Below are 26509 nucleotides of genomic sequence, written 5' to 3'. Positions count from 1 at the left end.
CATAAACTCTCACAAAAGCTGAATACATGTAGGTTCCCCTTTACTACAATATCAAAGTGAAAATCCCACCCTTCTCCCCTCTGACAGCTGTTCATAGTATCTTGCTGCCAAGATTTAAACATCAAGGGACCCACAGTTACAGGCTCTCTGATAGTTATGTAGGACAGGGCAGGTCGCATTTTGCAAGACCTAATATGATTCAAATTACCAATAAACATACATAACCACTGTTAAAATATGCAAAGTGAGCTTTATTAGATAGTGTTCTCTTAGAAAAAAAAGCCTAGATGATTTTCAAGCAACATTACAAGTCAAATTCAAATAACTTATCTCAATGCTTCTTTCATGGGCATGGCTCAGATAAAAGTTCATTCTGTTCATTTATATTCTTCCTCATTTTTAGGGTTAAAAAAGGAAGTAGAAATACATTTAATTGTAACCCAGTGTCCAAATTTAAAATAAAAAAATCTCATTTACTGATTTGTTATACAGAAGTTTTAAACAAAAGCAGAACTTTGGATAACCAAGGTCACAATCAAAGTTATCAACTACGGTAATCCAAGATTAAACATATCTTGAATTTCTGTTATACCTAAAAATTTTGATAGGGGCGTGTAGGAGGCAACCAACAGATATTCTGCTCTTACATGGATGTTTCTCTTGCTCTCTCCCTCTCCCTTTCTCTCTAAAAATCAATTTAAAATATTTTAAAATAATAAAATTAATTTTCACACTATTTTATAAGTACAAACAAGGCACAAACTGTCCCAGAGTCCTCTGCAGGCTCTGACAGGCGCTAGCAGTTGGAAGTAAACTGGTCAGTGGCTAAAGTTTGCCCTGAGACCTTCATATGAGGAATATCCCTGAAGTTTCCAAAATATTTCAGTTGTGGGACCTGAGGACATTTCTCATACCCTCCTGCCCTCCAGGAAGTTTCCAGGTAAAAGGAACCCACACATGAGGCCCCCAGTTACCTGTTCCATCAAAAACCCGGTTGTCTTTACTCAACACTGACCAAGCTGATCATCAAAACCCACATGTCAACTGCCTGCTCTTCCCTACTTCCCTGCTTTATTGTGGAGAGAAATTCAGTGCTTGGGCAATACCCCTCCCACACAGACTGTCTAAGGAAAAGAATGATACATTATGGAATATTCCCAGAACAATATGTTACAGGGGTGGGCAAAAGTAAGTGCACTGTACCATTGTGACATTCTTTTGAATTAATAAAGCTATTGTAATAATCACAACCTGCATGTCTTTTTCCATAGGAACAACTGTAAACCTATTTTGCCCACCCCTGTATTTTAGATAGTGTGTCAAATTTTACTAATATTTAACATGATACACATATTAAGCTATCATCAATGCATATATTATATAAATCCTATAAGTGTGTTTTTTTTTTTAAAGACAACATGTTGTCATATGTACCAGTACTGACTCCAAACCCTATCCTTGAAAATTCAAGAGCCCTTTTATTAATGTACACTCAGTACTACAAAGCTTGCCTGTTTCCTCGCCCAGCCCCTGCTAAGATGATGATGAGAAGCTTCTGGAAGGTTAAGGCCACACTAAGTAGGGAGGGGTCTGGGGCTAGTCCAGTGGTGGAGGACCCCTTAGCATCTCCCTAGTTTATCTTTGCTGATCAATACCTACTGAAGCAGGAATTGGAAGTCCATCGAGATTGGATTTGGGATTCTCCTGAGAGGACCCTTGGAGGAGACACACTTGCTGCAGTGAAGCTTGGGGGACACAGTGTGGAAAGGGCCCCAGATTTCAGAGCACACAGTGCCCTGAAAGCAATGACACTTTATTTACTTACAAAGCACAGTGAAATGGGAACATGTGGGTAACAGCTATTCAGTTGAGTAGCAAAGAAATCGAATTCCTTTCATTCCTCTAAAATAGTTTCAAACTCATTAGTTCAAGACAAAAATAGATACCGCAGAGAGAAAAGGCTTGCAACTCAATCTTGCACTGGATTCTAGTGCTTCTCTGTTCCTACCCCCAGGAGCTGGCTCCACCTCTCCCTGTCACACTGGCAATCTCCAAATGCCTGGGGGTTCTATGGGCTCAGTTATGCTCCTCCTTCCATAGCCCTAAGCACAGAATGAGGGCGGAAATAATCGGACTTGCAGATTAAGGGACGCACTTCACTTAGCTGCCCTCCCTCTGGCTTCCACATGCAACAGCTGGTTTCTGTTAACCTGAGGTGGGATTTTGGCCACAGGGAAAAAAGCCACTGTCCTTCCAGCTCTTGTGGTTGTATAACCAACCTGTGGGCTCATCACTTTGCAGGCCTTGCTCAGGGACCACTCCAGAACTTCTTTTAAAATTTTATTTTTTAATAGAATTTATTGGGGTGACATTAGTTATTAAAATATAATAATATAGGATTCTGGTGTACAATTCTATAACAAACCATCTATATGTTGTATTATGTGTTTAACACCCCAAGTCAAATCTCTTACCATCACCATTAATCCTCACTATAACCTCTTCTACCTCCCACCACCCTTTTTCCCTCTGGTAATCACCACACTATTGTTACTGTGTTTTGCTTAATCCCTTTACTTTTTCATCCAACCCCATAACCCCTCTCCCCTCTGAAAGCTGTCAGTCTGTTCTCTATGAGTCTGTTTCTATTTTGTTTGTTTGCTTATTTTGTTCATCAAATTCCATAGATGAGTGAAACCATATGGTACCTGTCTTACTCTGGTTGGTTTATTCACTTAGCATAATGGTCCATCCATTCTGTTACAAGAGTAAGTTCTCCTTCGTAGCCAAGTAGTATTCCATTGTGTAAATGTACCACAGCTTTTTTACCCACTAATCTACTGATGGGCACTTGGGCTGCTTCCAAATTTTGGCTATCTATATAATAAAAGGGTAATATGCTAATTAGGCCAGCAGACCTTCTGGACAAAACCATGGTGGTAGGGCTGAGGCAGAGGCGGGTAGAGGCGATCAGGCCAAGAGGGGAGGGAAGTTGGGGGTGATCAGGCTGGGGGAGGGCAGTTGGAGCAATCAGGCTGGCAGGAGGGGCATTTGGGGGTGAGCAGGCTGGCAGGGTAGGACAGTTGGGGATGAGCAAGCCAGCAGGCAGAGTGGTTAGGGGCTATCAGGCAGGCAGACAGGCGAGTGCTTAGGAGGCAGGCAGTGGTCCCGAATTGTGAGATGGATGTCCAACTGTAGGATCGGGCCTAAATTGGCAGTCAGACATCCCCTGAGGGGTTCCATATTGAAGAGGGTGCAGACTAGGCTGAGGGACACCCACCTGCCACTCCATGCATGAATTTCATGCACTGGGCCACTTATTGTATATAACACTGCAACAAATATAGGGGTGCATATATTCTTATGAAATAGTGTTCCAGGTTTCTTCAAATATATTCCCAGAAACAATGAGAGATGAAGGAAACAACTGGTTAACTGCTGGGTTCTGTAATGTGAGTGTGAGTCTGAGGAGGGGCTGTCTGGTCCTTAAAGGCTGAACAGAGCCCTGAACTCCCTGATGAGTGGTTAAAAACAGAGGGAAACAACCTGAATTGCAAATTCAAGTTTGTGAGCATAGCTGCCCACATGGTTAAACCAGTTAGGCACTGTTATTCAAAACCGCTGCTTTCAAGTGTTGGTAATTTGGATTGTGTAGACGCTGGACTCTGGATAAGGAAAGGGAGAAGTGAGAGAGAAATGACTGAAACAAAATTCTCGCTACATTCTTGGGGTGACAGATTTGGAACATGAGCTAATGCACACACCAGCCCAGCCAAAACTGAACAAAAACAATGCTATCTAGAGCTGCCTTGGGGCATCTTTCTGAGCACAAAATAGCCTCTGCCCAGCTCCTCCCAGCAGAAACTCAGCTATTTTTCTTCCTTTCTTTCTTTCTTTCTTTCTTTCTTTCTTTCTTTCTTTCTTTCTTTCTTTCTTTCTTTCTTTCTTTCTTCCTTCCTTCCTTCCTTCCTTCCTTCCTTCCTTCCTTCCTTCCTCCCTTCCTTCTTTCCTTCCCTCCTTCCTCCCTTCCTTCTTTCCTTCCCTCCCTCCCTCCCTCCCTCCCTCCCTCCCTCCCTCCCTCCCTCCCTCCCTTCCTTCCTTCCTTCCTTTCTTTTTTTGTATTAATGCAAGGGTATGGATAATCCTTGCAAGCCAATGTGACATTTTGTTTAGCTTCAGAAATCTTTGATCACATTGATTTGGAGGGGAGGGGGATATTCTATAGCAGAAATATTTAATCTCTGCAGTAACTAGTGTGAGCAATTCAGGGAAGGATGAGACACAGAATATGGGTCCCAAACAGCAAAGGCCCCATGATTGACAGGAGGACAACAGTTAACTCCTTATCCTGACTTTGACCTTCGGGTACACTGACAGGGTAACAGCTGTTTTCTCCTATTGCCTGGAAAATTTAGAACAAGTTCTAAATCACAAGAATCTTTTCCTTTCTTTTATGTTTTCTACATTTTTTTTTTTTTTGGTTCAGTTTTGTTTTAAAATATTTTTGTAGTCGTCCAGCGGGAAGCAAAAATAACAAAATCAATTCCCAGATGGTCATAGACAAGATTTGGGTTCTTATGAGATGAAAGAAGGATGGCCCACAGCGTGAATGCAATTTATAGTGTGGACGAAAGGGACCATATGCTAACCTGACAAGCTCAGGGAAGGCCTGCATGGCAGTCTTGAAAACTCAGAAACCTAAAGTAACCACAAAGGATGGTCTGAAATTGAACTTTTACTAAAAGCAGTTATGGTGGGTTGTTATATCCTAGGCCGCTATTTTCACTGACAAGGTCAACCTTTACCTTAACTGAGCCTATTTGTCTCTTTACATCTATAAAAAATACCCTTTAAAATGTCTGGGTAATTTCCCTTTTTCTGAACCCTTTAGGGCACAACTTAAGGTGCTGAGAGCCAGGAGAGAGACCACAAATCCCTTCATTATCATGTTAATTGTTCCTGCAACCACAGAAGTATGTGTCTATCATTTTACTTTTTATCCAATCCCAAGGGTTTCCCCACTTCGCTTTCTCCCACCCCTTTGGTCTACCACCAATGGATTTCATGTAACTCACCTAAGTCCCTTTCATTTGATTGCAATGTATAAATATAGATGTAACCTGCCATTCTCCGGAGCATTATCTCAATTCATTGAGATTCTGCTTCCTCACACATGTCGACAGTTTGGCTCAAATAAACTCACAAAAATTCTTTACAGGTTTCAATGGTTTTTTATATTAACAATAGTATATGTGAAAGATGTCCATCAAATTCACACTAGGTAGAGTAATGCTAATTATAGCCCTCTTGTATATGGCTGTTCTGAATGTTTGCTATTCTGAATGGGGAGAAGTGAAAGTGGAGGTTGGAGATCATTTACACCAGCGGTTGCCAACCTTTCAGACCTCATGGACCACCAGTGGTCCATGGTTGGCAACTGCTGATTTACACATAGCCCATGAATGAACTGATAAAATACAGCAAAAAGGAGGTGCTTTGGGCTAAATGAGATTCTTAGAAGGATCACTGAAAATTTAACTGAATTTTGGTCCTTAGTATATATGACACAGACTAGAAACCAGCAAGGGGCAGTGAAATTCATCTGGTACCTCCTGGTCAAATGACCTTTGGAAATACTCTGGGTCAGTAGTTCTCCACTGCAGCTGAGTGCTGGACTCTCCCAAGGAGCCCTGAAACCTCCCAAGCCCCAGGTACACCCCAGATGGATGGCACCAGAATCTTCAGGCAGAGACCCAGGTCTGGGAAGCTAGTTAAAAGTGCAGCCTGGAGTGAAAACCATGGCTCCTTGACACTACTCATTTGATGGAGGAATGCACTGGTTGGCTAAGGTGCATGAAAACAAAGTTGAGACTATAAGACAGTTTCTTTTTTTAAACACCAGCATCATTTATATAGTAAAGTTGATTTCCTAAAGGTGCATTTAAACAAATATTATTAGAGAATATATGATTACAATTTGATTAGTTGCTGAGCTTGGGGGAAAATAGGACCTCACTCAAACATTCCAGAGTGAAATTATAATAAACATAACCAAACAAGTTCCCAGTTAATCAGGGAAAGGAGGAGATGAGACAATGAAAGAGTGTCCTGACTAGAAGCCCATTGTTGTATCTGCATAACCTGTCCCAGACCTCTCCACTATGGGGTCCCTTTTGTAGGCGATTACATTAGAATGATCCACTGACCCAAAGGATGCCAACACATACCATGATTAAGACCCAGCTTATGTCCAACCCTCAGATGGTGAGCAATTGGGTTCTAGAAATCAGATAATATAACCCCAAGATTCAGGCACTCCCTTGATGCCTGTGGTGTTCCTTCTTGAAAATCTTTTTTCCTGGCTCATTTCTCTCTGTCATTAATATACATTACTCATGTGCTAACTTGAAAGGTTTACATTTTGTTGTGGTTTTCCCCCTCCTCTGCATCCCAGAAACATGTTACTACAATTATACAAGTTTGTCATCCAAGGAAAATAGCTAACAATACCAACATAAATCAGTTCCCAGGGCAAAGGCATTAAAAAAATCCCCCCCTGGAGTTTTATTTCTTCACTTTGTTTTCCAGAAGGCCACATGCCATGTTTTAATCTAAAACCAATGTACACTCAGATTGACCGAAGACCAGAGTTGGAGCTACAAGTGATTTTAAAGATCAAAATGTGCTAGTCTTTATCCGTGAAAAGAAAAGCTTAGTTCTAAACCAAGAGTTCTGTTTTCATGCATTTCTCTAAAAGAGGAAACGTGTTTGGGCCGGCAGAGCCATAAGCATTCTTTCACCCTAGCACCCTGCCACTTCTGGCCCCAATTTTGGGAGGGGGTTAAACTGGTTTCAGGATTAAACCCATGGCTTTCAGCTCTGATGTAGGGGCAGTGGCTAGTGATATACCACAGATACTTAGTGCAAAGGCCCCAGCTCTTGAGACAGACAAGAGTTTAAACCTCAGGTCTGATGTTTTCTAGTTATGTGCCCATTAGGCTAATTATGCCCCTAATGATAGTTAGAAAGTTGCTCTAAAAATTGAGGGCACTCATATCTGTAACGATCCAGTGGAGGTATCTACAGATACCATTGCCAGGCCATCCTCTACGGTTCCCACCAACCTTCCTCTCTTCATTCCCTCTCTGTCCGTTTCTTCTCTTCTCATCACACAGATTTCTTTCTAATGTATCCCTTGTACATTTAATGCTCACTTGGACCATTATTCAGTTTGCATTACTCTTCTAACAGTTTCTCCTTTATCAGTCCACTGCTTGTTGGCATAACTGTAAATTTCACTCAGCCCAAATCTGGGGCAATGTTTGGTATCTATGTGATAGATTTAGTCCTGTTATTTCAAAACATTAGTTGATATGCCAATGTGTTTGCTTTTAACAATTTATGGAACTATTAGCAATCTGAACCACCTATAAAAGAAATGCTGTCTATGCCAATCCAGTTTTGATTATTCTATAACTAGAGGCCTGGTGCACAAAATTTGTGCATGGGGTCAGAGTGTGTGTGTCCCTCAGCCTAGTCTGCACCCTCTCCAATCTGGGACATCCCTCTCATAATCCAGGACTGCTGGATCCCAACTGCTCACCAGCCTTCCTGATTGCCCCCTATCCACTCCCTTGCCAGCCTGATTGACAGCTAACTGCTACCCTGCTGGCCTGATTGCCCCTAACTTCCCTCCCCTGCAGGCCTGGTCACCCCTAATTGTCCTCCACTGCAGGCCTGGTCCCCCCCAATTGCCCTCCCCTGCTGTCCATCTTGTGCAGCCATCTTGTGTCCACATGGGGAAAGCCATCTTGGACCATCTGGGGATGGCCATCTTGTGTGTTGGAGTGACGATCAATTTGCATATTATCTCTTTATTATATAGGATGACTTACAGACAAGAAAAAATATTATGGACTGTTCCAGAAAGGACCACTGACATGATACATGACTAACACTGCCCATTTGCCTACCTTCACTTACCTTCAAGCTCTAAAGTCCAGAAAGACTACACACTAAGGCAGGTAATTGTTCCTCACCAGAATATTTTTTTGGGGGAAAAAAGCAAATGTTTCTGTGGTAGGCAGTTAGACAGACATAAGCAGAGCAAGGACTATAATCTAGGTACAGAAGTTCACCAAGATTGAAGCTTTGGGTGACTAGCAAAGGATAATTGTAGGGTGGGACCTCCTCCCCTGAGTGACCATTCCTCACCTAGTACATCGCTGGTCATGTGGTTTAGACCCCCTGATCTTTACTCCCCAGAGATAACATCTAGGACTAGTTATATTTCAGCTCCAGGCCAAGAAAAGCAGTAAAACCAGACAAGTGATGCCATGGCCGAGGCTGACCTCAGGACCAGCTGAATTGACTAAAGACACTGCCCTGGTGCCAACCAATCAGTCAATACAGACTCCAGCCCTGAAAGGACACACCTGGAAAATTGATGAATATTCTATTAAGATCTTTCCCTGGGACCTCCCCTAACATCTCCACCCTTAAACCCTCTCCCTCCAGAGAGCACACCGTGCCTTTCCCAATTAGATCCCCCTCAATACCCTCAGGCACATCCCCTTTACCTTCCTCATTCCTAAGCTCTTCCTTTACCTCTATATCTTGTTTCCTCAGCCCATTTCTTCTACAAATTGCTGCTTCTATCTCGGTGATTTTCCAAATAAGTGTTCTCTTAAGTTTGAGTCTTGGCTCTGAATTCTTCTTTAGGTAGGCTCAAAAACTGAGGTTGCTGAACCCAGGTCTGGTCTCATCCTGCTGGTCTAACATGTGGTACTTTTCCTGCTGCCCACAACATTTCCATTCATGAATACAGTATAATATACATGCTGGTGAGATCATGCCTTCTAATCAAAAACATGTAAATCATGTAAATTTTAAACTGCAGTTTTCGTGGATTGTAATAAACTGTTTAAAGATGCAAACTGTCTATCTGAAAGATGGCTAAATATGATTGTTTTAAAAAGAGGGAAGAGATAAAAAGATTATTTGAAATACTTTCATTCCCATTAAGATGAATATGAAGGACTTCTAAAGGCCTGACTACTGGAAGCTCAGAGAACCTTCTTCACCCTGTTGGGCATTCATTAAAACATGCTGAGCAGGACTGCTGTTGACATAAAGGCACCCAGTCCAGGGGAGGGAATGTCTGAGAACCCCAGAAGCTCTGCCCTTTTCTCACATCTTCTGGACACAGAATGAAAGAGCTAATATTGTTTCTAACCCATAATCCTCATAAAGAAGAAAAATGGGGGGAGGAGAAGTGAAGAATTTAGTAATTGTCTCCTAAATGACTAAAAATCAAAATCTTTGTCTTTCAAAGGAGTTCTGTGGGCATGGTGCGAAGTAAATAAAACAGGTGCTAATGTGCTGCTTTGAAACCAAAGATGACAAAGCATTTGGTTAGCAAACAAACACTTGGAGCCTGGGACACAATAAAACAGCCCTGGCTCCGTGCTAAAAATCTCCCAAGAATCATCATATAATTTTTGGTTAGACAGTGTATCTATTGTTTTCACCTGCAGTGTTGAAATGTACTTGGTATTTTTTAGTTAATGGAGCAGCTGGCTGGATGGGCAGATGATGAAATGACAGAGGAGTGAGCTGAGGGAGCCTCCCTCCAGAAAAGTCACAGCATCTATTTCATCAAAGGAGCCAACCAGGGCTGGTCAGATCACATTCTCAACAAAACACATATTGAAAAGCACATTTAATGGGCACCTGAGGGCGCATGTTTTCAAGTGACCTAACTGTTATTTTTGGACTTCCACTCAATTCATATAAAATTCTACTGCTAATGGATGTAATACATTAAGCCAGAACTGGTCTGTAAAGGTGACTCAATGTACTGAGCCTATAGTACAGTCCTTTAAATCCATTGTATGGTTGTAACTTCTTGATTTATGGGATTGGAATGAAGCTAAAAAGTACGAGAAGGTTCACAGTGAAATATTCTGCTTCTTTCCCTTCTTACTCACCAGTTGTTTCTTGTTTGTCTTTACAAAATTTCTTTACTCAAGCAAATACAATTTTATTTTATTTTTTATATACAAATATAAGGTACTAGAGGCCCGGTAGAATAATCTTGGTTATAGGTCTTTGCTTTTCATCACTTTGAATATATTTTGCCAATCCCTTCTAGCTGCAAAATTTCTGTTAATAAATCAGCTGGCAGTCTTATGGGAACTCCCTTGTAGGTAACTAACTTCTTTTCTCGTTGCTTTTAAAATTCTTTGACTTTAACCTTTTGCATATATGTATGTGTGTGTGTGTGTGTGTGTGTATATATATATATATATATATATATATATATATATATATATATATATATATTCAAAGAGGAAGGAAGAAGGAGAGAGAGAGAGAAACATCAATGGTGAGAGATTCATTCATCAGCTGCCTCCTGCATACCCCCAACTGGCGATTGAGCCCATAACCCGGGCATGTGCCCTTGACTGGAATTGAACCCAGGACCCTCCATCCAATGAGCCAAACCAGTCAGGGCTAACCTTTTGCATTTTAATTATGATATGTTTTGTTGTGGGCTGGTTCATCTTGTTTGGGAATCTCTATGCTTCCTGGACATGTATGTCTATTTCCTTCACCAGGTTAGGGACTTTTTCTGTCAGTATTTCTTCCAATAGGTTTTCAATTTCTTGCTCTCTCTCTTCTCCATCAAGCACCCTCACGATGTGAATGTTATGCTTGAAGTTATCTCAAAGGCTCCTTACACCATCCTAATTTTTTTTAATTCTTTTTTTTTCTTTTTGCTGTACTGATTGGTTGTGTTTTGCTGCCTTATATCCCAAATAGCTGATTTAATTTCCAATTTATTTACTATATTTAAAAATATTTTTTTATTGATTTTAGAGAAGAAGGGAGAGGGAGAGAGAAATAGGAATATCAATGATGAGAATCACTGATCAGCCATCTCCAGCACATCTCCCACTGGGGATTGAGCCTGAAACCTCAGCATGTTTCCTGACCAGGAATCAAACTGAGACCTCCAGGTTCGTAGGTTGACCTTCAACCACTGAGCTACACCAGCCGGGCTGTCCTGTTGATAACCTATAAATTATTCTTCATTTCAGCTAGTCTATCCTTCATTTCTGACAAATATTCATTTTTTTATGCTATTGAGGTTCTCACTAAGTTCACTGAAATCCTTAAAACCAGTGTTTTGAATTCTGCATCTACTAAATTGTTTGCCTCCATTTTGTTTAGTTCTTTTTCTGGAGTTCTGTTCTGTTCTTTCATTTGGACCATGTTTCATTGTATCCTCATTTTGGCAGCCTCTCTGTATTCATTTTTATGATTTAGGTAAAGCTTCTACTCCTCCCAGGCTTGTAGAGTGGCCTAATGCAGTAAGTATTCTTCAGGTTCCCATGCCCAGCCTCCCTAACCACCAAGCTGGGCACTCGAGGTGCACCTCCTGTGTGGGTTGTACACTCCCCTTGTAGCTGAGCCTTAATTACTGGCATGTCAATGGGAGGGATTTGCCCTCAGACCAATCAGCTGCAAGGACTGGCTGCAACCACTGACCACTGACTCTGACCACCACAGAGGAACAGCTGTGCAGGAGGCCCATCACATAGAGCAGAACTTACTTCAGTAAAGCTCTGGTGCCACTGAATCCACCCTTCAGTATATTGCTTGTGGAGGTAGTTGGGTGGTCGTGCTTCTATGTGGTCTATGATGCTTTCAGATTTCTAAGAAAAGTGATAAAGACCTTCATCAGTCACTGCCCAACTTGGATCTGTACTCATTTGAGCATCAGACTCTCTACTTCCCACCTATCAGCTCTGTATATCAACACCTCACTCATCAGGTGTTCTCACTCATAGCCATGCACAGATTTTCAGCCTGGGCAGGATTAGCTTCTCTATTGTGAGAGAAATGTCAAGGGAGCCTAAGTGAAGGCTGGAAGTTACCTCTCTACAAAACCCTCCTCTCTCACCAAGGTCACCTGGCTTTGCCTGCACTCCTGCTGAGCCTGTCTGACCTTCAACAGGTGGACTCCTGAGAAATGAGCAAGCTCATCACCGTGAAGTCGGCATAACCTGGTCCTTATCTCAGGTATGTCCTGTGGCTCCCTGAGGATCTTAGTGATCAGTCCCACTTGCATCTCTTCCATTCTTGCAGATATCTGTATCCAATCAAGCCCTCACACTGGGCAAGTCTTTCTTCACTCCTTCTGGTCCCTCCCTTTCTCTTCCTGCTGTTGTCATCACAGTCTGAGACCTGCACAATCACAGTAGCATTTTAGCTATCTCTTCAGTGCCTCCTCTTCCACCCTCCCCCTTCATGCTGTGTGAACATCTATCTCATTAAAACTCCCATGATTTCCTGCAGCCAATACACACAAACCACTTATTTTATCATTCAGGCTCTTGAGTGCCCAGTGTGCATTCATTGTACCTTCATCTGCACTTGACCTCCTCCATCTGACCACTTATCTAAATCCTACCCTGCCTCATTCTCTCTAGATGAGGAGGGGAGTCTCCATGAAGTCTACAGGACTCAATTTGCCTCCTGCTCCTTAATTCCTACACCTCATCACATTCTTTACCTATTTGTGAGGATTTGTGTATGCGTTCACCTGGAGCTTCTGAGCTGCCAGAGAAGCCTGTGCATACCCAAACTGCTTGCTCATAAAAACTCCCAAGTTAAGGGCCTGCATGCCAGAATCAGCTATCTCTGCTCTTTCAATATGTAACGTCTTGCATTTCTTCCTGCCCTTTTAGTTTATAAGTAACACTTATATAACACTAAGTGACTGAGAAGAATGTGGCCTTCTTCCTTCGCTCAGCCCAGTGACTGCAGCACTGGTGCCAATCTCTACAATCCAAGGTTCCTGTGGCTCTCTGAAATCCCTGCTACTGTAATTCTTGGTTTACTTTTATTCAGTGAAAAGAAAGATTGCCCTTGCTGGTTTGGCTCAGTGGATAGAGTATCAGCCTGTGGGTTGAAGGGTCACGGTTTCAATTCTAGTCAAGGTTGCATGCCCAGGTTGTGGGCTCGATCCCCAGTGTGGGGCGTGTGGGAGGCAACCGATCCATGGTTCTCTCTCATTATTGATGTTCCTATCTCTCCCTTTCCCTTCCTCTCTAAAATCAATAAAAATCTCTATATTTAAAGAGCCAGGGTCCATAATATCCAAAACTACTGAAGGGACAACTCAACATCAGGCAGCACGTGAAGCAGGCTCAGGTGGGCGGGGACTGGCAGGCGAGCTGAACCGCTGACTCTTGGAAAGAGAGAAAGGTGGGCTTTGTCAGCAGCCAAGCCTCCACCCTCCAACCCTTTCTTTCTCTCCCTAAGAGGTCAGCAGTTCAGCCTGATTGCAAGCAGCCTAGGGTGGCTGCTGATCAGCCCCACCTCTCTGATCAGGCCCAGAGACACTGACTGGCATAGAAACCAACCAATCAGAACCTAATCTGGGTGAACTGCAAAGGCAGAACCTAAGGTGAGGGCTAAGGAGGGTTTTGGATTTCTTTTGGTTTGTTTTCTTTTAATATATTTTATTTATATTTATTTATTTGCTTATTTATTTATTTTATAGAGAGGAAGGGAGAGGGATAAAGAGTTAGAAACATCAATGAGATAGAAACATCGATCAGCTAGCTCCTTCACACCTCCTACTGGTGATGTGCCCTCAACCAAGGTACATGCATGCCCTTGATCGGAATCGAACTTAGGACTCTTCAGTCCACAGGCCAACTCTCTAACCACCAAGCCAAAATGGTTAGAGCTAAGGAGGGGTTTTCAGGGCAACAGTTATTTGGTGTAAGGTGTAAATAAAGTGGTTCAATTTTTTAACGACTGGTTTGGCAGTATAGTGCATATGGCTGGCTATCAGTCCAGATATAGGAATTATGCATTTTTGTCTGCCAAGAGCATCTCCTCCTGCTGAAAAGGCTTCCTCCTCCTCCCCCCACTTAAGCAATCCTATCCTATGTAATCTATCTATACTAATAAAAGGGTAATATGCTACTTAGATGGGGTTAATGGGCCACCTTCCAGACATCCAACTTTTTTCTGGACAAAGCCATAATAGTGGAGACTGAGGCAGAGGCAGTTAGGGGTGATCAGGCTGGCAGGGGAGGGCAGTTGGGGGTGAGATCAAGCTGGCAAAGGAGGGAAGTTAGGGACAATCAGATAGGCAGAGGCAGTCAGTGGTAATCAGGCTGGCAGAGGAGAGCAGTTAGGGGTGAGATCAGGCTGGCAGGGGATGGATGTTGGAGGCAAGATCAGGCCGGCAGGGGAGGGCATTTGGGGGTGACCAGGCTGCCAGAAGAGCAGTTGAGGGTGAGATCAGGCCTGCAGGGGAGAGCAGTCAGAGGCAATCAGGCAGACAGGAAGGTGAATGGTTAGGAGCCAGTGGTCCCAGATTGAGAGAGGGATGTCCGATTGCCAGTTTAGAGATCCCCAAAGGGGTCCCCAATTGGAGAGGGTGCAGGCTGGGTTGAGGGCCCCCCTCCTTTGTGCACGATTTTTGTGCACCAGAACACTAGTATAATTATAAAAATAAAAGAAAAGGAAGATTGTCTTTTTATCTTCAGGGCACAGTTACTTCACATTTTTTTGTTTTTAATGTCTCAAAGCATTCAAAAGCCCAATGTTTTTAAAAGTCTTCATCTGTTTTAAATGTTGAGCAGGGCACTGGCACAGTACAGCTCCTGGTCATCTCAGACAGATGCTGCCGTGGGAGAAACACTAGTAACTGTCAGGTGGTTGCTCAATCCCAACTGCTCCTGAGCCAGGACAGGATGTGATAAATGTCTCTTTTTAGCTGTGGAAGGCTTGTCCCTATGACATAGGATGATTCAAATGCTACCCCTTACTTAAAATAAAAGTTACTTGGCATTTATAACATCCTGGAATATTCTAAGGAGGAATGGGGAACAGACCAATGTCAACAGTAGAGAAGTCTTTGAATTCAGTGGTAACCAGAGGTAGGGTTGACTATCATTAGATGTGGCACAATGCAGTGAATCCCCAGCCCTGTAGTATCTTGCACATGAAAAAAAAGGAATATCTCGGGAGCAAACTATTTGGAGAATTTTTGGTTACACATCAGTCAGAGATTAGAGTGACTCCTTCAAGGTGACTGGAGCCAACTGGCTCCCTGGACCCCACACTTGGAACAGAGGTTCAAAGCTAATGTGGATATTATAAGAAAAAGGGGCCAAACCAGCAACAAGGAGAAGAATCTATCATTCTATGGACATTAGGCTCCAGGAGATACTCAACAGCCTAGTGGGAGTGGCAGGAGTAAAGAATGAAATCTCTTGCCTCCTTTCTCCCCATAAATCTTCTACCTTTCCTAGATGTTGGCAGGACTCCCCTCCTCAGCTATCTCAGAAAATGTCAATTCTCAGTCCTTCTTCCCATTACAAGTAAGAAGAGAATCTGCGTGGACCTCGGGAACCAGGTGTGTGACAGCAGAATGGTGAGGTCATCTGAGGAAAGGTCCCAGGAAGCCTGGAGACTCCTGGAGTGTAACAACTGACTATAGGTTTGTAACGGCCCTTGCTCTTGCTATTCTCAGGAAAACCTTTTTGAGAGCATTCTGCTATTCCTTTGCTCCTCTTCTTGTTTCTTGTGTATTGGTAGTGACATCAGGAAATAGAATGACTGAGCGTTCTTCCTATCAGACATGAAAGCAATTGTATTATAGAATTGGTGGGCTGGGCTGAAGTACAGTTGGATCACTTGCGAACTCATCCATGGTTTCCCTGCTGTGAGAACTCAGGGCCTGGGAGCAGCACTGTCTTCCCGTGCTCGGCCCATGGACAATGCAGTTCAACAAACAATGTGCACTTCAAAGAAACTGCTCTCAGCTCTGGATCCAGTAAAAGTAAAAAGAGGTAATTGAGATCTCCCTTGGATTTTAAATGTGTTTTTTCTAAAGGATGTTGCACACTTAACAATTTTTTTCCCCCCCAAAATATCCTTCGATCCTTAGTAAGCTGATTTTCCTAGTCACATATGTCCTAACTACACAGCTTATTAGAACAATGTCCTCAAAGTCCCACTGCTGGTGAGTCCACTTATATGCTGATGCTGGATGGCACTGGACCAAGATGCATTAGAGGGAAAGGCAGGAGGTCCTGGTGCTGTGCGCTGGAATCACTTGAGGAGGATTATGGTCCCTACCTCCTCATGTCAGGTGTGCCAGCAAACTGTATTTTTCAAGACCTTTATCAAGAGATTCTAATGATCATTCAATTTTAGGAAACAATCACTGAACTATTATCTATTTCAAACTGATAACAATATCACTATTTGAAGTATCTTATTTTAATCAACCCAGAGTTTCCTCTAGATCACACATGTCCAGATGAATAACATGATGATATTCATCTACAATTTGACATCTGAACCCAAAGAATGTTGTCTTCTTTTATGCTGCCTTTTAAACAAACCCAAACACCAAAGTTATAAAAACAAAACAAGACAAAAAAAAATTGTGATAAAAATTTGGTTAAGAAAATCCTTACAGCTTAAGGCTAAAATTAAAACCTACAAGTCATGGCCCTAATGCCACTTGGAAATACCCAATTTTCAGAATATTAAGAGTTTGCCATACTTTACACTTCTACACTGATTTCCTCACATTCATTTCATCAAGTTTAAGCTGACATTGATGCTTTTCCTATATAATATGCAATAAAATCACATAATACTCCATCTAAATAGCATGCTCCTAAAGAAGACTGAATCTAGTTTTTGTTTAACAACTCAAGGTCCTTTATGTACGTACACACACACACACACACACACACACACACACGTCTGTGTGTATAAATAATCATTTACTTTTTGGGTAAGTTGTATTTCTTTCTTTTTTAAAATATATATTTTTGGTAATATATTTTTATTGATTTCAGAGAGGGAGAGGGAGAGATAGAAACATCAATGATGAGAGAGAATCATTCATGAGCTGCCTCCTGCACGCTCCACACTGGGGATCGAGCCTGCAACCCAGGCATGTGTCCTTGACTGGGAATCAAACCCAGGACTCTTCAGTCTTCAGGCTGACATTCTATCCACTAAGCCAAACTGGGTAGGTGGTAAATTGTATTTCTAAGACAAAAACATGCAAACATTCTATAACCTATAACTTTGGAGTTCAAGAAATTATAATATATAGGGTATCCCAAAAAATGTATATACACTTTAACAACTGATACCTCAATTTTGCAAATGAGATGTATTTTTAATAAACACTGCCTTTATAATTATTCAAAGTGTGTGTATACATTTTTTGGGACACCTTATATATGAGCAAGTTGTTCCAAAATCAAATAAAATTTACAATAAATTGATATACAAGACAGATCTCATATACAACCTCACATAAAATACTTGTTATTTTGGCATTAAGATTTACTGTACTACACTGATTTCTTTAATATAAAGTGTATGGCAGATCATGTAATTCTCTTAGGAGCTATAAATTTTATTTTAAATTTCAAATAATATATTAGTCAATTTTTTGTGCAATCCTAAAATGATCCAGTACAGAGTACAGCCAGAGTACACCCAAGCAATGCTATTCTTTCATCTGGGTCAGGTCCACACAGAGGCCAAGCTGCTGGTTAGCTCTAGAATATTCTCCCATGTGCCAAGGTCTGCATGCGTGCATGTGTGTGTCCTTGTGCATGTTCTCCATAATACTATCAGGATATCTATAATAATACAATGGTAATATGCTAATTAGACCAGATGTCTTCTGGCTGTCATTCCAGATGTCCTTCCTGACAAAGCTGGGACAAGAAAGAAGCCGACTGGGGTCCCAGATGCCTGAGGGCAGCCCAAGGGAATCCAGTTAGGAGCCCCGGTGCCTGTGGGCGGCCGGAGAAGGGAAATTTGGGTCCCAGGTGCCAGAGGGAAGCCATTGATGGCAACTGGGAGAAAGAAGGCCTACTCTTGAACAAATTTTCGTGCATCAGGCCTCTAGTCTATAATAATAAAAGTGTAATATGCTAATTAAACTGGACGTCCTTCTGGATGACCTTCCAGATGAAGGCTGAGGGGGAAGTCCATGCCCCAGGTGCCTGCTGGTGGCTGGAGGGTCCTGGGTGCCAGAGGGAAGCTGGTGCCGGCAGCCAAGGGAAGGAAGGCCTACTCTTGCATGAATTTCGTGCATTGGGCCTATAGTTTAAATGTAAGTCAACTAGAGAAAATGCAGATTTGAGAGGGCAGGGCGGGGCAAGGATGAGCTCCCGACTCCACCCCGCAGGGCGGAGTTATCCCTAGCCCTCAAAACCCCTGGACTGGGAGAAATTCGCTCTCTTCCGCCATGCTGCCGGCGTGGGTGGGAGGAGCACATGCTAGCATGGTGAAGGCTCTTTTGTTTATTGCATCGGACTTGGCTCCCTGGTGGTCCTTGGGGATCACGAAGTCTGGGCATAACATATGGGGGAACTCGTCGGGGATCCCCACCCAGGACCATAGTGGACCCCAATCCGGAGAGTCTGACTGGCCGCGGTAGGTGTGTGAGCGCTCTGGAGGGACGTAAAACCCCTCATGGAATTGGTGCCCGAAGACGCCTGGTGGACGCACCATGAAGGCCACGGGCAGGAGGATCAGAAGACGTTCTGACCTCCCTGGAGGGCCCTAGAGGGACCCTCATGGGGAGAGGAATGAATCCTCTCCAGGACGAGGTGAGCGGCGTGAGCCGTTGCCTCACCTGTGGAAAGTGAGCCTTTCCCAGGTCTGAGTTTGGTATCTGTGGGCGACATGGCGCCCCAGGATGGAGCCGGCGAAGTGTGGTCGGCGTGGCGGTGCGGGGCCCCCTGGCGGCGTTGGGTCGGAGGGGGTGCTCCTGCGGGGCTCAGTCTGCGCGTTGGAGCATGGCTGGGCAGTGGTGGCCTGGCTCGGGGAGCAGGCACCTGGGTTAATTTGCTGGCTGCCCGGAGAAGGGGAAGTGGAGCCGGGAAGTCGCTGGGGCGACCCGCGCTTTCTCTCTGGGGGCCGCCTGAGTAGCGTGGCTGGGGCTGCAGTGGCAGCAGCCTCGCTCCGGGGGCCTGGGCTCTGGTGGCCTGGGCCGGCATGGAGGCATCTGGTCCCTGGCGACATCGGGTACTGGAGAAGAGCTCAAGGGCGAATCTCTGTGCTCAGTAAAGTGAAAAGGCCAGTTCAAAACGAGTGTGCATAGTTTTGGGCTGTGCTTAAAACTTTTTTGTGTACAGAATGAGCCAGAATGAGGTTTAAAAATGGTGAAGATAACCGAGAGATAAATTAAAACTAGTTTCCCAAGTCATTGTAAGCAGCTTTTGAAATTCCCAGCCTTGAGGCAGATGGCTGAATGGCTTCAGGTAAAGAATGTGTTCATTTGCATTTGAAATGCTGCTCCAGCAGCAGGTGATTGGTGGTGAAGCAGCCCACAATGGTTAGTCTTCCTTGTCATTGGTATCAACTAAGCAGAGTCATATAGCTACTTAAGTATGAATTGTGATTGACCTATGATTTACTGACATTGTCTTAAATCCTAGTAAACTGCCTCTGGTGTGGAGAGGTCTAGGGGAGGCCGGAGAGCGCAAGACTATTAGCTCTCCTACAAAGCGATTATTAGTGCTTTGTTTGAACTTCAGAAAAAAAAAATTTGAGATCTGAAAAAACTGTATGATTAGATTTGTTGCTGAAACTTTACCCTAAATAAGCAGGATGTATTAGAAATGTAATATTATTAATCTAAAAAAATGCCAAATATATTTGACTTGCCAGCTTTAAAAGCTCAAAGTATAAATTGAATTAGGAAAAGTTAATTGCAGTAACTAGATGCCTAGAATATGGCAGACTAAACTGTATTATATGTGTTAAGAATAAGCAGTAATGATCGAAAATCTCAAGGGTTGATTTATTCTCATTTGTCAGATGAAAAAGTATGTAATGCTTACACTTAAAAAATTATTTTAAGTCAATTTTTCTGAAGTAATGTTTAATGTAACATGAAACTTTTATATTTGATTTGTTTTGTTTTGCTTTTCTCATATGCCATTGCTGTTGAATTTGGGCTTGTACCTGCATCTTGTATTTTGTTTAAACTTTGGGAATCATTTTTACTTTCAGTCATGTGTATCTACTTTATAGGTTTAAGTAGACTTCATCACAAAGGTTTATAATTTATTTAAAATTGTGTTAAAACAATGTGAAAACAATTATTTGTATGATTTAACCCCCCAAGACTGCTTGGACAATTTTCACTGATGTTCTGCGTGGGGGGAGTAGAGGGGCTTAGAAATGCTAATAGATCTGTATCTGTAGGAAAAATGTGGCATTTTAAATTTCGAGAGGCCTGGGAACAGGTACTGGACCTGCTCCCTCCTCCCTTGCCTTTTCTTTAAAATTTGAGGCATGGTTATGTATTTTTGGAAGATAAAATTTTTATAAAAATTATAAAGATTATGTCCTGGCAGGTTAGCTAGGCGAGGCAAGCCTGTTAGTTTCCTGATGGGCATTGGGGCACCCTATTTAGTCTTGAGAGAGCCAATAGGACCCGTACATCAGCCCAGGAAGCCACCGGACAAATTGCCTGTTTTCCTTGGACATCAAGAAGGACTGTGGTCCTCGGAAGGAACACGTACTGGGGGAATGCAGCTGTTGAACTGGTCCAAAGTGGAACAACGGATCTTTGAGGAGCTAAAGAAGGCTCTCATCTCAGCAGCTGCCCTAGCCTTGCCGGACGACGTGGAGCCCTTCCACCTCTACGTGAGTGAGGTAAGAGGCATTGCCAAAGGGGTTCTCATTCAGACTCTAGGCCCCTGGAAGAGACCTGTTGCCTATCTGTCTAAGAGATTGGACCCTGTAGCAGCAGGGTGGCCAGCGTGCTCCCAGGCAGTGGCCACCACAGCATTGCTGGTGAAGAAAGGAGGCAGATAAGCGGACTCTGGACCAGGAGCTAACCTGGATGGGTCAGGCTTTTCTCCTGGACCAGCCCTGTGTCTGGATTCATAAGACTCTGACCATCAACCCTGTCAGCCTGCTTCCAGATGATGATGAGGGAACCCATTCCTGACTGCACAGAGGTAACAGACAACAAGGTACTGTTCACGGATGGGAGCAATTACGTTCAGGATGGGACCTGATATGCAGGGGCAGTGGTAGTCACCTTGGACCACACTATTTAGGCACAGTTCCAGAACTTTTGGCCTTAATCCAGGCCCTTTGATGGAGACACTGTGCCATCCACAGAGGAAAGAAGGTTACCAATTGCAGCCAGAAGGAATTGGCTGAACAGAAGCAAGCCACTGAAGGACCAGATGGTTGATGGACCCTTCAGATGACAAGACTGTTGGTCCCAGAGGCTCTAGGTCAGAGTTGCCCGGTGACACCAGGTTAAGTGTCACCAAGACTTCTGAACTTCTGTGAGGCAGAGTTGCTAGAAGTACTGTCTGTGCACAGGTAAATGCTAAGCAAGGTAAGGGGATCCCCCCTGGGAATTCAGGTCCCAGGGAACCTCCCCAGGAGAGCATTGGTAGGTGGATTTCAGAGATTAAACCACCAGCATTAAGGTCTAGTTTTTATAGACACTTCAGATTAGGTTGAGGTATACACCACTGTCAGATAACAGCCCCACCTTGGTAGCTAAGATATCTCAGAGTATGGCTCTAGCCTTAGGACAGGTAGGTGCGACTCGGGAGGAAGGGGGTTTAACTAAATGTATCTTAGAATCGGTGAAAATTGGACCAACCCCCTGTCCTTTGCCCTCTTGAGGGCCAGGTGTACCCCTTACTAGGACAAGTTTCCCCTTTTTGGGAGGGGATCATGTATGGTAACCATTTTCTTGCTCAAGTCCTTACAGGCTCTGCAGTTTGCTTGTTCCAGATGCACTGCCAGTGCCCACCACAGACCCTGTAGCCCCGGAACTCAATGTGGGTAAAGAAATTCACTACCCAAGGACTCAAAGGGATGCTGCACTGTTATCCTGAGCACGCCCACTGCTGTTGAAGTAGATGGCACCCAGACCTGACTACATGACTCCCAGCTCCTGCATGGCCTGAATCCTGGCAACTACAAGCCAGGAGGAGAACTGATACCTGCAGGAGGGGAACTGAACTTCAGTGAGGACAATACTGATGGGAACTATGGTACTAAGGGTCTTGTTAACTGAATTTGTTGTTTATGCTGAAAGGAAATAGGCTGAGTCAATGATTTGACTAGGCACATTAGACAAGGGGGGAATGAGAGGGCAGGGCGGGGCAAGGATGAGCTCCCGACTCCACCCCGCAGGGCGGAGTTATCCCTAGCCCTCAAAACCCCTGGACTGGGAGAAATTCGCTCTCTTCCGCCATGCTGCCGGCGTGGGTGGGAGGAGCACATGCTAGCATGGTGAAGGCTCTTTTGTTTATTGCATCGGACTTGGCTCCCTGGTGGTCCTTGGGGATCACGAAGTCTGGGCATAACAGATTCACATTAAGAAATTCTGTCTACAATAGGGGGAAAAAAGAAGATATATGTGGTAATATATGTAATACTTTAAACAAAAAATATTTTTAAAAAAGAAATTCTGTCTACTCAACTAAAAAAAAAAATCTCTGTGAAATTTATGAAAGTAAATCCTTTTTCGAGATTCCTTGAAGAGATCCTCCAAGTGACATGAGGCATCTGTGTGCCCTCAGGTGGACTTGGTTCAGATGGTTCCCTATTTCAATTGGGGGAATTAGACTTTTCCTCACTCTGTTTCTGAGTGGCTCTCTGTACAACAGGGAGGGGGTGGTGACTGGCCTACAGGCTAAATATGATAGCAAAAGATTGATTCTAGTCTGAATATTCTACAATATGGCCAAGATTAACATCTTTTGGTTTTCAAGCTCTAAAACAGTCAATGTCACGGACCACATAAAATCATCCTAGTTGCCTCCATTCATTTGATAAAATGATTGTGGGGCAGCATCCATAGAGATGTAAGACTGCTCCCAAGGGACTCATGAAAACCAGAGGAAGAGGAATGTTCTCATGGAAGGCTAATTAATCCTGTCTTCTTCGGGATGAGAGAAATATTTAATAAATTTGACTTTAAACCTACACAGTTCAGATTAAGGATCAAGTCCTCCACACATAATTCTTAGGGATGGGGGATTTCTGAATAGTTCATCAAATTCAAGTTTTACTTTATTTTCATCTGGCCTTGGAAAGGAATCCACTGTCTCTTCTGACCATGATAGGCTGTCTGCACCTCCCTCACATAGCAAAGTCCTGCTGCAGAGAAGGGGCAGGGCCTGGGGCCTCAGGCAGAGTTTTTCTGCATTAGTGGCTGCACAAAGCAACAGTCAAAGCAGGGTCAGACCTATATCTTTCCTAGTGTCTGGTGCAGCCTTGACTCTCTCAACCACTGACAAACCCAAATGCCTTGGTTCTAGTCATGTGTGACTATGCAAATACAATTGTCTAGGCAGACCCCTGAATCTCTGGGTCCTTTCAGAGTCAACAGTCTCTGCCCTAAATCTTCTGCTGTCCCCTCCCCTCCAGGTTATAGGTGGAGCTTTTCAGCAGACATCTGAATGCAGACTATTGGTATGGCGATCAAGGGCTTTAAGGATCCATAAGCAAATGGAGGTGGGGAAAGATTTGTGCTGTAAGTAACAACTCAAGATCCAGGTGGCTCTGCTAGCACCTCAGTAGCCCAGAATAACAATGCTCGCATCCCCCAATGAAAAATAATCAGAAGATGAACAATGGTAGGCACTTAAGGCTATAGAATGAAAACAGAAACTCTAAAATTCATGATTCCTTGTGAATTCCTCAGAGGACTGACAGAATTACAATGCAAAAAAACTTTTTTTTTTTCCGGTTAGCCATGTCTAAGTTATTTTATGTACTTCATGTGCTTCATAGTATATATATTTAAGGAGATTTTCAATACCAGAAAATAAATGTTTTCAAATGGACTATATGATAGTCCTGTCTGCGAAAAACAATGGATTTTGTATAATCTGGTGGGGCTGTCAAACTTTAATGACTCTTCTGCCAAAATGATCTTGGTCAGTGAAAACCACCAGACAAATATTTATGATCAGGTTTAAGATTCTTTATCCTCCAATAGTTAGCTTTTAAAACAAAAGAGCTCTGCCTGAAGGTGAGCCAAATGCAGCCTGAGCTGGTGCTGTACACTCCTTGGAAGGGTGACTCTCACGGCCTCCATACAAAGCCTACCAGTTCACAGCATCGGCCACGAGGAGAGATGAGCATTCGTCTCTTCATGGTAGCACCTATTTTTAAAGGCCAGCGCACACACACATACAATATGATATGGTTTCCCTCGGAAAATCAGAACTGCCAAGCCATTACCACATTTCTAATTTTAAATTTGAGTTAACAAACACTGAATTAGAAGCTGAGGCTTGATTTTAATTGTTGCTCTACTAAAATTAAACTAGAATGTCATGTACTCACTTTCTCCTTATTACTACCAGCAAACTACATTTTTTAAAAATGTTAATAGATTTTTTGGTTGTTGTTCATATCTATTCACATATGCATATATGTAAACATAGGTAACAGTGAAGAAAAGATTATCAATTCACTCTAAAAAGAAACGCGAGTCTCTTTCCACAATATATAGTAATGCTTAAAAATAAGATTCAGTTTCAGACTATAATAATTTAAAAAATATCATTTGTAGCATTAATAACATTACTATCAGAACTGTTTAAAGGGAGTTTTCATGTCTATACAAATATAGTATCTATAATAATAAAAGGGTAATATGCTAATTAGACCTAAAGTCATTCTGGACGAAGCCTGGGCCAGTTAGAAGCTGCCCGGGTCCCAGGTGCCTGCCCGCTGTCGGAGGAGGGAAGCCAGTGCTGGCAGCCAGGGGAAAGAAGGCCGACTCTTGCATGAGTTTTGTGCATCTGGCCTCTAGTATGTATATATATATGTTTTTAAAATTATCATTACACACATTAAAATCAGTAAAACTTACAGATATCCATGGTTATGTTGCTGATGCCTTGACTTATCAACTAAAGTTGAAAGAGGAGAGGCAGCAACGGAAGAGAAAATATGAGAAAACAGAAGTAAAATAGGAAGAAGATGAAAATGGAAAGAGGAAAGAAGGTAGGAAGGAGGGAAGGAAGGAAGAAAAGGAGGGAGAAAGGAAGGGGAGGGAAGAGGGTAGCTGGCAAGTGGAGGCAGAGGAGGAGGCTGACTGTCTTATATTGCCCCTAAATATTCACTCACCTCTCTGACAAACCAAAGAAGGTCAGGTGGCAACTCAGATAGTCAACCGTATTGGTTATTTTCAAAACATCCATTCAGCTCAACAGCTGAACTATTTTTAATAATATAGTCACCTAATTCAATTAACATATTTATTCATCCAGGCTTGTAAGGATTAAGCAGGGGGCATGAGGAAATACCCCTGCCTCTTTATTCCTGGTACTGTGCTTAATAAAAACTTCCTAGATTCTTTTAAGAAACAGGTAAGTCTTGTTGCATTTGTGAGTGCAAAATCACCCTAGTATATGTTGATTTTAGATGAAAAGAAATGCAGTGGAGAATGACCGGGCCTTCTGTGTTTTCTGTATATTAGGACCTGTGCTTTCCCTGAGCCTGCGCAGACTAGCCGGTGGCTTCAGGAAGGTGAAAGGAGGATGGCTTAATCCCAGGGGAAGTTTCCCAGTCAGGCAACAAGACCACTGAGGCTGGAGGCTGAATGGGATGGCAGGAGAGGCATTCCAGACTGAGGTGAATCCAATGCAAAGGCAGAGTAGGGAAGGCCATGGCATTCGGAACGGACTGCCATTGTTGTGAGAGCCCAGGGTGCAGAGGGATAATGACTGTCTCAAAAGCAATCACCAGGCTTCCAAAGGACACCACCACCTGGCCCCTAGACCCATGGACAATGGGTGAAGGCCATAACTTTGGACATTAGCTGTCCCCTTCTTCACCCTGATACATACTCCATCTCTACATTTCCTGCACTGCCCAAGAGTTCCCATTTTCTTCTGTTACTGGTTCATTCTAATAATAAAGGTTCTGGGAGAAAACTAGGCACATACACACATGTCAGAGGCTTGAGAGCAGAAAGAACCTTAGAAATGGTATGGATCAACAGCTGGTGTTTTGGATGAGTGGTTAAGTGACTTGTGCAGGTTCACAGGGCTTTTCTATTGCTCCCATTATACTGCTTACTTCATGTTCTGACCTGTCAGAGGTTGACAACTGGCAGACACTTGGGAGAAAATACACAGTATCACCAGTAGCCACAGCACATACTCAAAAACTGGAATGAGTGAATAAATGACAAGCGTTTCGTATGGTTCACTTGATAAGTACAAGATCTCACACAAGCCATCATCACAGAAACGTCTCCTAATTATATATATCACAGCCCTTTTCCCAAAGCTCATCATTAGTTTATATCCATAAGTATAAAAAAGTTAAAAGCAAATTATTTAAGCTAATTGCTCACAAAATCCCATGACCTTAAGCTAAAACAAAACTTAGGAAACAATAATAAAGCCGCCAAAGCACACGTTAAAAA

The 26509-nt window shown here is 43.1% G+C and overlaps 1 protein-coding gene across 17 annotated transcripts in view; it reads right to left on the bottom strand.

Annotated features, from left to right (window-relative positions):
* The window catches only part of SVIL (supervillin), a 263352-nt gene that overhangs the window by 140146 nt on the left and 96697 nt on the right, over nucleotides 1-26509 (bottom strand). For 15 of the 17 annotated variants that reach the window (XM_084875354.1, XM_084875358.1, XM_084875345.1 and 12 more), the window contains one exon: nucleotides 11619-11720. The exons of the other annotated variants lie outside the window; for them this stretch is intronic. The gene's annotated coding sequence lies outside the window, so the exon portion shown is untranslated. The remainder of the gene's footprint in view (nucleotides 1-11618; nucleotides 11721-26509) is intronic. 17 annotated transcript variants of the gene reach the window in all.

Source organism: Pipistrellus hanaki (genome assembly GCF_964339955.1).
Source record: "Pipistrellus hanaki genome assembly, chromosome: 1".
Lineage (NCBI taxonomy): Eukaryota > Metazoa > Chordata > Mammalia > Chiroptera > Vespertilionidae > Pipistrellus > Pipistrellus hanaki.
Note: the sequence above shows the minus strand (reverse complement) of the source record. Positions and strands in the feature narration are given on the sequence as shown.